The sequence below is a fragment of the Dermacentor silvarum genome, chromosome 5 (assembly GCF_013339745.2).
Source record: "Dermacentor silvarum isolate Dsil-2018 chromosome 5, BIME_Dsil_1.4, whole genome shotgun sequence".
NCBI lineage: Eukaryota > Metazoa > Arthropoda > Arachnida > Ixodida > Ixodidae > Dermacentor > Dermacentor silvarum.
The window spans coordinates 89,171,589-89,184,201 of NC_051158.1; the positions used below are offsets into that span (position 1 = coordinate 89,171,589).

The window sequence follows — 12,613 nt, forward strand, 5'->3', positions numbered from 1 at the left end:
ACGACGTACAGATAGACTTCAAGTCCTGTAACCTCGCAGTGTGCGAGAGACAGGTACAGCAGGGGCTCAACAAAGTGTCTAAGTGGGCAGAGGAAAACGGGTTCAAAGTAAACCCCCACAAAAGTTCTTGTGTTCTTTTCACCAGGAAGAAAGGTCTTGTTGCAGATCCAACTATCGAAATGTATGGACAACCAATACCTGTGAACAAAGAACACAAATTTTTAGGCATCATACTTGACTCTAAGCTTACTTTCATTAACCACATAAAACATCTAAAGGCGAAATGCCTAAAAACAATGAACTTACTGAAAATTTTATCTCACACATCCTGGGGCACCGACAGGAAGTGTTTAATGAACCTTCAAAAGAGCCTCATTCGGTCACGATTGGACTATGGTGCCGTAGTATATCACTCTGCCGCCCCGAGCGCGCTAAAAATGCTAGACCCCGTCCACCATCTAGGTATCCGCCTGGCCACTGGCGCATTCAGAACAAGCCCCGTCGAAAGTCTATACGTAGAATCGAATGAGTGGTCACTCCACCTCCAGAGAACATACATCAGCTTCACCTATTTTCTCAAAGTGCACTCCGATAGGGAACATCCTTGTTTTACAACCCTTAATGATTTGAAGTGTTCAACGCTTTTCTATAATCGACCCTCTATGAGGCGGCCTTTCTCACTGCGTGTAAGAGAACTTAGCGAAGAGATGGATGTCCCACTTCTAGAACATCGCCTAATGCCTCCAGCTAAGCTGTCACCGCCCTGGGAGTGGCAGGTGATAGAATGTGATCTATCCTTTGTAGAGGTCACAAAGCATGCTCCCGACCTCGAAATTGCAATGCATTTCCGCGAACTTCAATCGAAGTACTCGTGCTCGGAATTCTATACCGACGCATCCAAGTCCCATGCTGGCGTATCTTACGCCGCGGGTGGCCCCTCTTTTTCTAAATCCGACGTATTGAACCCCCTAACAAGCATTTTCACCGCAGAAGCCTATGCAGTACTGTCTGCGGTGAAGCATATAGAGAAATTGAAACTACAAAAGGCAATAATATTCACAGACTCGTTGAGTCTTGTAAAAGCGCTAACATCTTTCCAAAAGCATAAGAATCCTGTTGTTATCGAGCTTTACTCACTCTTGTGTAACATTTACCAATCTCGTAGACATGTAATAATATGCTGGGTGCCTGGCCATAGAGGCATCCAAGGCAATGTGCTAGCAGACCAGTTGGCCACATAAACTACATCGCAAGCTATTAATCCTGCCGCTGCTATTTCCTCCACAGATCTGAAGCCTTTTTTGCGAAGGAAACTGTGAGGCCACTGGCAGCGTCTGTGGGACGCTGAAACAACTAATAAGCTCCACTTGATTAAGCCACAGTTAGGTTTCTGGCCCTGTACAACTAAAACACGACGAACTGATGTCCTATTCTGTCGTCTCAGAATAGGACACACATATGGTACTCACAATTTTCTATTGAATGGAAATGATCCTCCAACATGTGGTAGATGTGGCGACAGGCTCACCGTCCTCCACGTCCTCTTGGAGTGTCGGGAAGCCGAAAGAGAAAGAAATAAACATTTTCCTCTCGCATATCGCTATTGTGTCCCTCTGTATCCCGCTATGTTTCTCGGTAAAGAACCACTTTTTAGCACCAACGCAGTCCTTGCTTTCTTGAAAGATGTTGTGCTACATGTTATTAGCCCAATAAGTTCGTAGTGCATCCTCTCTCTAGAGGATGTTGCTGCGATAGTTTTTTAACTGCACATGCCTCCACGCCCTTGTGTTTCAAGGGCTCTGTTTAGGCACTTGTGCTTATGGCCAATTCTTGTATCTTTAATTTTTTGTAACTCGTTTCATTCTTTCGCAATGCATTGTTCATGTCCATAGTACACATAATCACTCATTGCCATAATCTTATTACTTATAGATTTTACGCACTTTACAGCGACTGATTTTAGGCCCCTTTACAGCCATGCCACATCTAATGTGCATATAATTCCCTATTCATCTACCACTAACAAGCCATTACCATCGTCTTGCGCGAACTAATACTGTCATGGCGCTCTTTGGCCATACCTGGCCCTTGCGCCACTAAACTCCAACAATCATCAATCATCATCTCAATTCATCACTTCACTGCGAACTAATACTGTCATGGTGCTCTTTGGCCATACCTGGCCCTTGCGCCACTAAACCCCAACAATCATCGATATACTCCTAGAACTAAAAGCTAAAAGACAAACAACAAGTAGAAAAGCTTTTGGATGCCACCAGTATCGGTGACGTAGCAGTAACGATTTCACCCCATCGCTCACTAAACACGAGCCGGGGCGTGATCTCAGAAGAAGACTTAATGAATCTGAGTAATGAGGAACTCCTTGAGGGTTTCCAGGAGCAAGGCGCCACAAAAGTCCAGAGAATCGTCCTTCGACGAAACAATCAAGAAATTCCCACGAAGCATGTCATTCTCACATTTGCCACCAGCACATTGCCCAGTTCCGTTGAGGCTGGCTACGTTAAGGTCAATGTCAGGCCGTGTATTCCCAATCCCAGACGATGCTTTAAGTGCCAAAGGTTTGGCCATGCTTCTCCTTCTTGCAGAGGCAAAGTAACATGTGCAAAATGCAGCTCCAACGATCACGAATCTGACAAATGTAATTCTTCTCCACAGTGCACAAACTGCAAAGGTGATCAACCTGCTTACTCACGGTCATGTCCCGTCTGGAAAAAAGAAAAAGAAGTGATTGCAATCACAGTCAAAGAGAAAATATCGTTCTATGAAGCCAGAAAACGCCTATCCCTTTTACCGAAACTAAGTTATGCCAATGTGGTGCATCAGGGGGCCGCGCCACATAGGCCCCGGGAACTTACAGGGTCTACTAGCAGTAGCCCTGCGGTGGTTCATCCCGCCCCCGTGGTGGCGGCAGCCAGTGCTTCCCCATCGCTTTCAAAGGCTCCAGAGATCGCGGTCTCGCAGGGCCTTAAATCAACTCATCTATCAAGGCCTGAGGCACGTGCCTCAGCGTCAACCCTTCGGTCCTCCAGCGCTTATGCAATGGTGGTCGATACCAAAACACCGGTGTCATCGACAGCGAAGGACCAGCGCTCTCTCGAGCGCGCGAAGAGGGATAAACTCCCAATAACCGCTCCGAAAAAGGACAGGTAACCTAACGGTTGCCGTTCAAATCTACAGTCGACTTTTAAAACTTATGTCACCTATAATTTGTATTTTAGTACCAATTATCATTTCGGCATTCTCACTTCTGTTCCATCATGGCTTTTATTATACAGTGGAACTGCAGAGGTCTACTACATAACCTAGGTAACATTAAAGACATCATAAACACTTTTTCCCAGTTGCCATTTGTTTGCAAGACAAACCTAGGCCCCCAAAACCAGAATATTTTGAAAGGCTTTTCCGTCTTTCGAAAAGACCGGGCAAACACTAGCCGACTGTGCGGAGGAGTTGCCGTTATTGTGGAAGGCGGCACTCCCACCCAAGAAGTTAAACTCAACACCCCATTCGAAGCGGTTGCTGTCACCATCCTCTCTTTAAAAACTTTAACAGTTTGTTGAATATACATTCCACCCCACGAAAGTTTACATCTTAAAGAACTTGAAAAGCTCATCGAACAGCTATCAGATCCGTTCATATTTGTAGGAGATTTTAATGCTCATTGTACTCTGTGGGGAAGTAACAAGACTGACCAAAGAGAACAACTCATAGAAGATTTTATTCTATCTAACAACATCTGTCTTTTAAACTCGGGGGCACCTACTTACTTTTGACCTACATCACGTAATTTTAGCTGTCTTGATTTATCTTTATGTTCACCTTCTCTTTTTATAGATTTTAGCTGGGAAGTGTTGGACAATCCATACGGCAGTTACCACTTACCTGCCATAATTAAACTGTCACCAACTTTACCCATCATCATCTGCAGGCCGCGTCGTTGGAAACTCCAACTAGCAGACTGGACGCTTTTTACGAAACTGCCAAACTAGAAGAACACTTTTCAGCCGATCTAGGCGTCGATGAAATTAATGAAACATTTACGACTTGCATAATCACAGTAGCTGAAGAAAGCCATACCTCAATCTACAGGACAATATCGAAAGAAACTAAACCCGTGGTGGACAGAGGAATGTACCAAAGCAAAAAAAAAGAACAGAATAAGGCCTGGGGCAAACTTCGTAGATACTCGACATATGAAAACATAATTAACTTCAAACAGAAAAAAGCCCATGCACGATACATCTGTAGACAAGCCGAAAACGACTCTTGGCAGAAATACGTCTCCTCAATTAACAGTTCAGTCTCCTCCAAACGCATGTGGGAACAGGTCAAGAAATTCAAAGGGGATTACTCGTCCTACACAATTGCCTTACTCTCAAATCCTGGTACAGAAACAACACTCGACGAACAAGCAAACATTCTGGGGGAACACTTCTACAGACTATCATGTTCAGCTAACTACACGGACACATTTTAACATACAAAAACTCTGCTGAAAAACAAAGATTACCAACAACAGGTACTTCTGATGAGCCGAACAATGCTCCCCTCACACTCCCAGAATTAAATAGCGTACTTTCTCCTGGAAAGAAAACTGCAGTTGGTGTGGACCTTATTCACTACACCATGCTTGCCCACTTGTCGCAAACATCTATCAAAGCATTACTAAAATTCTTTAACAAGATTTGGGAAACTGGAGAAATGCCTAAAGCATGGAAAAATGCCATAATCATACCTTTCATAAAATCTGGAAAGCCACCTACATCCCCCAGCAGTTACCGCCCCATTGCTCTCACCAACTGTTTGGCAAAGTCATACGAACGTGTTGTGAACAGCAGGCTAACTTTCACCCTCGAAAGAGAAAAGTCCTTAAACATACACCAATGTGGTTACAAAAAGAGTTGTTCTACAACTGACCACCTAGTACGACTTGAACACAAAATACGCAATGCCTTTTTACACAAACAACACTGCCTAGCTGTCTTTTTCGACTTGGAGAAGGCATATGATACCACATGGAGATATGGCATTTTGAGGGACTTGGCAGACATAGGGATTCGGGGCAGAATGCTGAAGTGCCTGTTTGATTTTATGTCCGATCGCACATTTCAGGTGTGTCTTGATATGGTTCTGTCACGCGTATTCACCCAGGAAAACGGTGTGCCTCAGGGCTGTGTTTTAAGTACAACACTGTTTGTTGTCAAATATGAACTCTGGCTGTCAACAAAATCATACCACCTACCCTTATGCACTCTCTTTACGTTGATGACCTCCAGATTGCTTTCCGAGCATCTAACATGACAACGTGTGAACGGCAGATTCAGATCACCCTAAACAAATTGACACTATGGGCTAATAAAAACGGCTCCCGTTGCTCATCCGAAAAAAAAAAACTGTTGCCGTGGTGTTTTCTCAGAAGAGGGGCTTACAAGCAGAACTTTTTGTTGGGCTAGTTGCTGCATGTTACTAAATTATTTAAAGCGCCAAACAGACGACACAACGTACGTGTCTAATCTTGTGTCGTCTGTTTGGCGCTTTAAATAATTTAGGGGCTTACAACCTGACCCCATCCTAACACTAAATGGAATAGTACTGCCAGTTAAACAAGAACAAAAGTTCTTAGGCGTCATATTCGATAAACAGCTAAATTTTCTCTCACACATTAACAACCTAAAGGTTAAAACAAATAATTAAGGCCCTTAATGTCCTGAAAGTCCTGTCCCGGAAGCGCTGGGGCTCTGACCGCAAATGCCTCCTTCATATTTATCGTTCTTTGGTACGTAGAAAATTGGACTATGGGTGCATAACGTATGGTTCAGCCAGACAATCATACCGCGGTTGGATCCCGTTCGTAATAAAGGACTACGCTTAGCAACCGGTGCTATAGGACCTCACCCATTCCCAGTTTGTATTCCGAGAGCAACGAGCCGTCTTTAGACCACAGAAGAACGCAACTCATGTTGACATGCTTTCTAAGAGTTCGCTCATCGCCAGACCACATTTGCCATAACATTACCACGCACTGCGAGAAACGACTACACTACATGAGCAATCCAAATGCTACAAAACCACTCATACTTAGATTTGAAGAAAAAGTCCTTAACTGCAATGTCCCTACTGAAACGCTTTCTGTCGTGCGAAGGCCAACCAGAGAAGCACCTTGCAACGATTTCACAATATTTCTAGATTTTTTATTAACGCATCTAAAGAAACAAGATATGCCCCGTGAATTTATACTGCAAGAATTTCGCTCAGTGCAAGACACGTACGACACTTACACGGAATTTTGCACCGATGGCTCGAAGACGCCCATTTATGTCGGAAACAGCGTGGTTGAAGGTACGTGAGAACACATAGTTAGACTACCACAGTTTGTATCAGTTTTCACTGCTGAGTGTTATGCCTTATGGATGGCAGTACAAAAGATTATAACCACCCAACACGAAAAATCGGTAATTTATACACAGTCTTTAAGTGCACTTAAAGCCTTGAATATGCAATCACAATACGAACCCATCATCGGCAATATCCTAAAAACACTAACACATCTAAGTGAAGGCCAGACAATTCGTTTCTGCTGGGTGCCAAGCCACATTGGGATCTCCGGAAATGAGAAGGCGCATGAATGTGCAGGAAAGGCAAAAAATATGAATATTTCAAAAGTTAGCATACCTGCTAGGGATGGGATCCAAGCTTTTCGCAAGGCACTCCTCTCTAACTGGCAACGCGAATGGAAACTGAAAGATAATAACAAACTTGAACTTATTAAACCTGTCCTTGGGGAGTGGAAGACACGCTATCACCAAGAACGTTTCGTCGAAGTAATAATTTGTCGACTTCGGGTAGGCCACAGACCTTTTGACAAAGGAAGAACAACGAACATGTGATAAATGCCCTGAACCATTAACAGTAATACACATTTTAATCACATGTCCGCATCTCGAAATGCTTAGGAAACAATACTTCCGAGTATTGTATAAGTCACACACTCCACTTCACCCGATGTTGCTGTTAGGAGATGATGCACTGGTATCTCTGACTGACGTGATAAGTTTCTTTGACGAAACAGGGTTTTTAAGTAAGTTTTAATTAAAGTGTATGCTCCATCTACAAAGGAAATTTTATCACCCTGTGCCTGGCGCAATATAGCCGTGGCCGCTTTTGCGCCAATAAATCAAATTTAACCAACTAATCCTCTTGGGAAAGCATACTGACTGTCATTTAACAGGTAAATTTTTTCTAAGAAATGTGAAATACGCCGAAATATTATTTTCTCATGTCCCTTTGTAAATGTTGGAGGTATAGAAATAGGTCTGTTTTTAGATATCTCGGTTTTATTATACCATTTTCGAACAGCGAAAGTACATTAGCGATCAGCATTTTGGCAGGAAATACCACAGATACCAGACAGAGGTTGTGAACGTATACTACAACGGGTGCGATAACGTCTAGGACGTGTTTTACAGGTGTAATCTGTATACCATCAATGTCACACGATGTAGAATTACCCAACTCGGAAAATCAGTGAATTCAGATATCGTAGTAGGATATAAGAAAATGCTATCGGGGCATCTGGCCTGAACATATCGGTCGGCATTTCTATGTACGCATACAAGCATACCAGCTGCACTGGTAAAATAATTATTAAAACAACCGGGTATCATTCAAGGGGAAAACTATTGCCATTTTTAACAAGCTCAAACTTGTACGCGTATGTGAGGACGACGCTTGATTTAGCATGATATTTAGCTTTTCCCAAGTTATGCTACTATCATTTTGGAAAAGACCTTAAGTATACATATTTATAAGAGGTTCTGGCTTTCTGAAGCTCATTTGTAAGCTTATTACGGTTACGTTTAAATGTGTTCAGACCGCTTATATTATGCGACTTAACGTAACAATTAAAGAGCAGGTTCTTGAAATTTATTTTGCGAAACAGGTCATCCGTGATCCATGATCCATGGTTTGCGAATATGCGAATATCGTATGCGTTTCGTTCCCAGAGGAAAGCTTTCTTGCTAACACGCAAAAAATCCACCCAAATTCGTCATATGCTAATTCGACATCATCAACCTATATTTATGTCCACTGCAGGACGAAGTTCTCTCCCTGTGACCTCCAATTAACACTGTCTTGCGCTAGCTGAGGCCAGCTTGCGCCTGCACATTTCCAAACTTCATCACCCCATCTAGTTTTCTGCCGTCCTCGACTGCGCTTATCTTCGCTTGGTACCCATTCTGTAACTCTAATGGTCCACCGGTTGTCCATTCTACGCATTACACTGCCTGCCAAGCTCCATTTTTCCGCCTAATGTCAACTAGAAGATCGGTTATCTCCGTTTGTTCTCTGATCCACACCACTCTCTTCGTGTCTCTTAACGTTAGGCCTAAGATTTTTCTTTCCATCGCTCTTTGTGCAGTCCTTAACTTGTTCTAGAGCTCCTTAGTTAAGCTCCAAGATTCTGCCCCATATGTTTGTACCGGTAGAATGCAATGATTGTACACTTTTTCTTTTCGATGACAGTGGTAAGCTCGAAGTCAGTATTTGACAATGCCTGGCGTATGCACTCCCCCCCCCCCCCAATTTTATTCTTCTGTAGATTTCATTCTCATGAGCAGGGTCCCCTGTGAGTAATTGACATAGATAAACGTACCCCTTTAAAGACTCTAGAGGCTGACTGGCAATCCTGAATTCTTGTTCACTTACCAGGCTATTTAACATTATCTTGTTCTTGTTCCAAGCATAGTGCAGGATGTAGAAGTGTTAGGTAAGGTAAAGTGCAGTGAGCATAGGTTACTGAGGTCTAGGATTTCTCTCCATTTGAAGAGAGAAAGAGTGAAATTAGTCAAGAGAAAACAGGCCAACCTAGAGGCAGTAAGGGTAAAAGCAGACCTATTCAGGCTGGTGCTCGCAAACAAATATGCAGCCTTGGGAAATGAAGACAAAGACAACATAGAGCTAATGAATAAAACCGTAACTAGGTTGATCTCAGAAGCAAGCAATTGAAGTGGGAGGTAATGCACCAAATCAACCAGTAGGTAAGCTCTCCCAAGAAACAAAGGACCTAATAAATGAACGACAAAACATGAAAGTGTCCAACTCAAGAGATCTGATAGAATTCGCTGAACTGTCAAAACTGATCAACAAGAAGAAAGTAAAGGATATTCGAAATTATAACGTGGGAAAGATTGAGGAAGCCGTAAAATATGGACGCAGCATTAAATCAGTAAGCAGAAAGCTTGGCATAGGACCAGTCAAGATGTGTTCACTGAAAGATAAGCATGGTAATATAATCAGGAATTTTGATGAGATAGTAAAAGCAGTGGAAGAGTTCTATACTGACCTGTACAGTGCCCAAAACAGCCAAGCTACTTTCCTTCGCAATAGTGATGGACCGGATACACAGGCTCCTTCTATAATTAGCGATGAAGTTAGAAGGGCCTTGAAAGACATGACCAGGGGAAAAGCTGCTGGAGAAGATGGAATAACAGTAGATTTAATCAAAGATAGAGGAGAGATCCGGCTTGAAAAGCTTGCGGCTCTTTATACGCAATGCCTCACAACTTTAAGTGTACCAGAAAGCTGGAAGAAAGCCAACATCATACGAATCCATATTAAGTTTGACGTTAAAGAATTGAAGAATTAAAGACCCATTAGTTTGCTTTCAGTATTGTATAAAATGTTCACCAAGATAATTTCCAATAGAATTAGGGCAACACTTGACTTCAGCCAACCAAGAGAACAGGCTGGCTTCAGGAAGGGATATTGTACGATGGATCATATCCATGTCATGAATCAGGTAATCGAGAAATCTGCGGTGTGCAATCAACCTCTATATATGGCTTTCATAAATTATGAAAAGGCATTTGATTCAGTAGAGATACCAGCAGTCATAGAGGCATTGCGTAATCAACGAGTACAAGAGGCATACGTGAAAATCTTAGCGAATATTTACAAGGATTCCACCGCTACCTTGGTTTTCCTCAAGAAAAGTAGAAAGCAAGAAAGGGTTCAGGCAAAGAGACACAATCTCTCCAATGCTATTCACTGCATGCTTAGAACAAGTATTCAAGCTCATAGAATGAGAAGGCTTAGGAGTGAGGATCAACGGCGAATATCTCAGCAACCTTCGGTTTGCAGATGACATTGTCCTATTCAGCAACAATGGAGACGAATTACAGCAAATTATTGAGGACCTTAATCGTGAAAATGTGAGAATTGGGTTGAAGATGAATATACAGAAGACAAGGATAATGTTCAATAGCCTGGCAATGGAACAAGAATTCAGGATCGCCAGTCAGCCTCTAGAGTCTGTAAAGGAGTACGTTTATCTAGGTCAATTACTCACAGGAGACCCTGATCATGAGAAAGAAAGAAGAATAAAATTGTGTTGGAGCGCATACGGCAGGCATTGCCAAATTCTGACTGGGAGCTTACCACTGTCGTTGAAAAGAAAAGTGTACAGTCATTGCATTCTACCGGTGTTAACATATGGGGCAGAAACTTGGAGGTTAACAAAGAAGCTGGAGAACATGTTAAGGACCGCACAAAGAGCAATGGAACGAAAAATCTTAGGACTAACGTGAAGAGACAGGAAGAGAGCGGTGTGGATCAGAGAACAAACAGGGATAGCCGATATTCTAGTTGACATTAACCGGAAGAAATGGAGCTGGGCAGGCCATCTAATGCTTAGGATGGATAACCGATGGAACATTAGGGTTACAGAATGGATACCAAGAGAAGGGAAGCGCAGTCGAGGTCGGCAGAAAACCAGATGGAGTGATGAAGTTAGCAAATTTGCAGGCGCAAGTTCGAATATGCTAGCGCAAGACAGGGGTAATTGGAGACCGCCTTCGTCCTGCAGTGGACATAAAATATAGGCTGATGATGATGTTCTTCTTCATGTTAATCTTCAACCCCACTCTTAGGCCCGTATTCACAAAAGGAACTTACCCTTAACTTACGGCTTAAGTAGCCGGTCGATGCTTAACGCGTTTCATAGACAGATCTTGTACGTAAGGTTAACTTTAATCGACAATTGAGTGCCGGAAAATGAAGTACAGCCATTGGCAATCTTAAGTGCAACTTTCGCTACTCTCGCCCAGCAAGCAAGATGGCCGACTGCTACGGCAGCCTCACCGACTTTGCCGATTTCTCCGGACGTGTGCACGACATTATACAGATGATGAGGCCTACCGATACGCGCTGCCATACGGCCATGGCTTAGGGATCGACAGAAATCCATGGAAGTATACAACGACGCGGAATTGTCGTGGCGGTACCCCTTTTCCAAGCAAGCGGTGCTACGGCTGTTGGAAATGCTGTCACTGACCCGAAAAGACAACGAACGCGGCCACCCGTGCCGCCGCTGCTCCAGTTTCTGACCGCGCTGCGATTCTACGGCGCCTGAACCTTTCAGGTTGTCACCAGAGACGTCGTTAATGTTTCATTTATTAATCAATTATTTATTTATTTATTTATGTCGCCTTGGCGCTCATTGGCCACATCTGGCCCTTGCGCCAATAAACCACATTTATCAATTAATCAACGTTTAATTTGATTAGTTCATTAATGCGTGAAACGAGCTCCAGTGGCACGGTGCGTTCTTCTTCGGAAAAGTTCGTTTTCTTTTTTTAACACGAAAGTGTTTTATGCCGGGGTCCACCAAGACTTCACTGACGTATTTCCGTCACGGAAATACGTCATAGAACATAATACAAAGAAAGAAACCAGAAGAAAAAGTTCCACAAACATGCAAAATTTGGAAATCGAACCCACGACCTCTCGGTCCGCGACGATAGATCGCCGAGCGTTTAACCCATTGCGCCACAAACGCATTTGCAGAGAGCTACACAGACGCGCCTTATATATCTAACACTCCTCCGTGTACCCGCGCTCTTGCTCGGGGCGGTGCCGCCGCCTACGAGCAGAAAAGAGAAGTACTGCATTATGACACTAACGCGCACCGACAGTGAACGCTTCGGTGGTCTCAGCACTACGACGCCTCGATGCCAGCATTCGAAGGGACGCTGGCATCAAGAAGCACTACCAACGCCACCTAGGTGGCGTTCACCGTACTCAGCACAGCGGAGCGTGGCCTCCGCAATTAGCTCTGAAAATGTTTCTGAAGTTGATCGCGGAGGCTGCAATTACGACGCGCTGTACGCGCTGATTTGACTCGGTGACGATTCAGTTACGTGCTTTGTCTTGCGCGTTGTATTAGTGTGTCAGTTACGTGCTTCGTCTTTCGCGTTGTGCTAGCGTGTGCAGCGTAGTGCAGCTTCCATATGCACGACGGTTGCTCATGGTCATCGACGTTGGTAGTCGTGATGGAGGAGACGTGCCACCAGGCGTCAGCGTGGGTGCATCAACGCCTAAGGGCGCTTTAGCCACAAAACACCAATAGACATTATATATCAATGTGCAATAAACATTACACTACTTCTGTGAAGACACGTTTCACTTTCGTGTTCTATACCGATTCCTATATAAGAGGGATCAACCACATTTTTTTTCCATCGCCCGCGCGGGTTGAAAACACACACACACACACACATACACACTCTACGCACAAACACCGCACGTTTTCAGC

At 43.7% G+C, this 12,613-nt stretch overlaps 1 protein-coding gene across 1 annotated transcript in view; it reads right to left on the reverse strand.

The window, feature by feature from the left end:
* Positions 1 to 12,613, reverse strand: part of LOC119453576 (neurofilament heavy polypeptide-like) — a 512,698-nt gene that overhangs the window by 476,149 nt on the left and 23,936 nt on the right. The window lies entirely within an intron of this gene.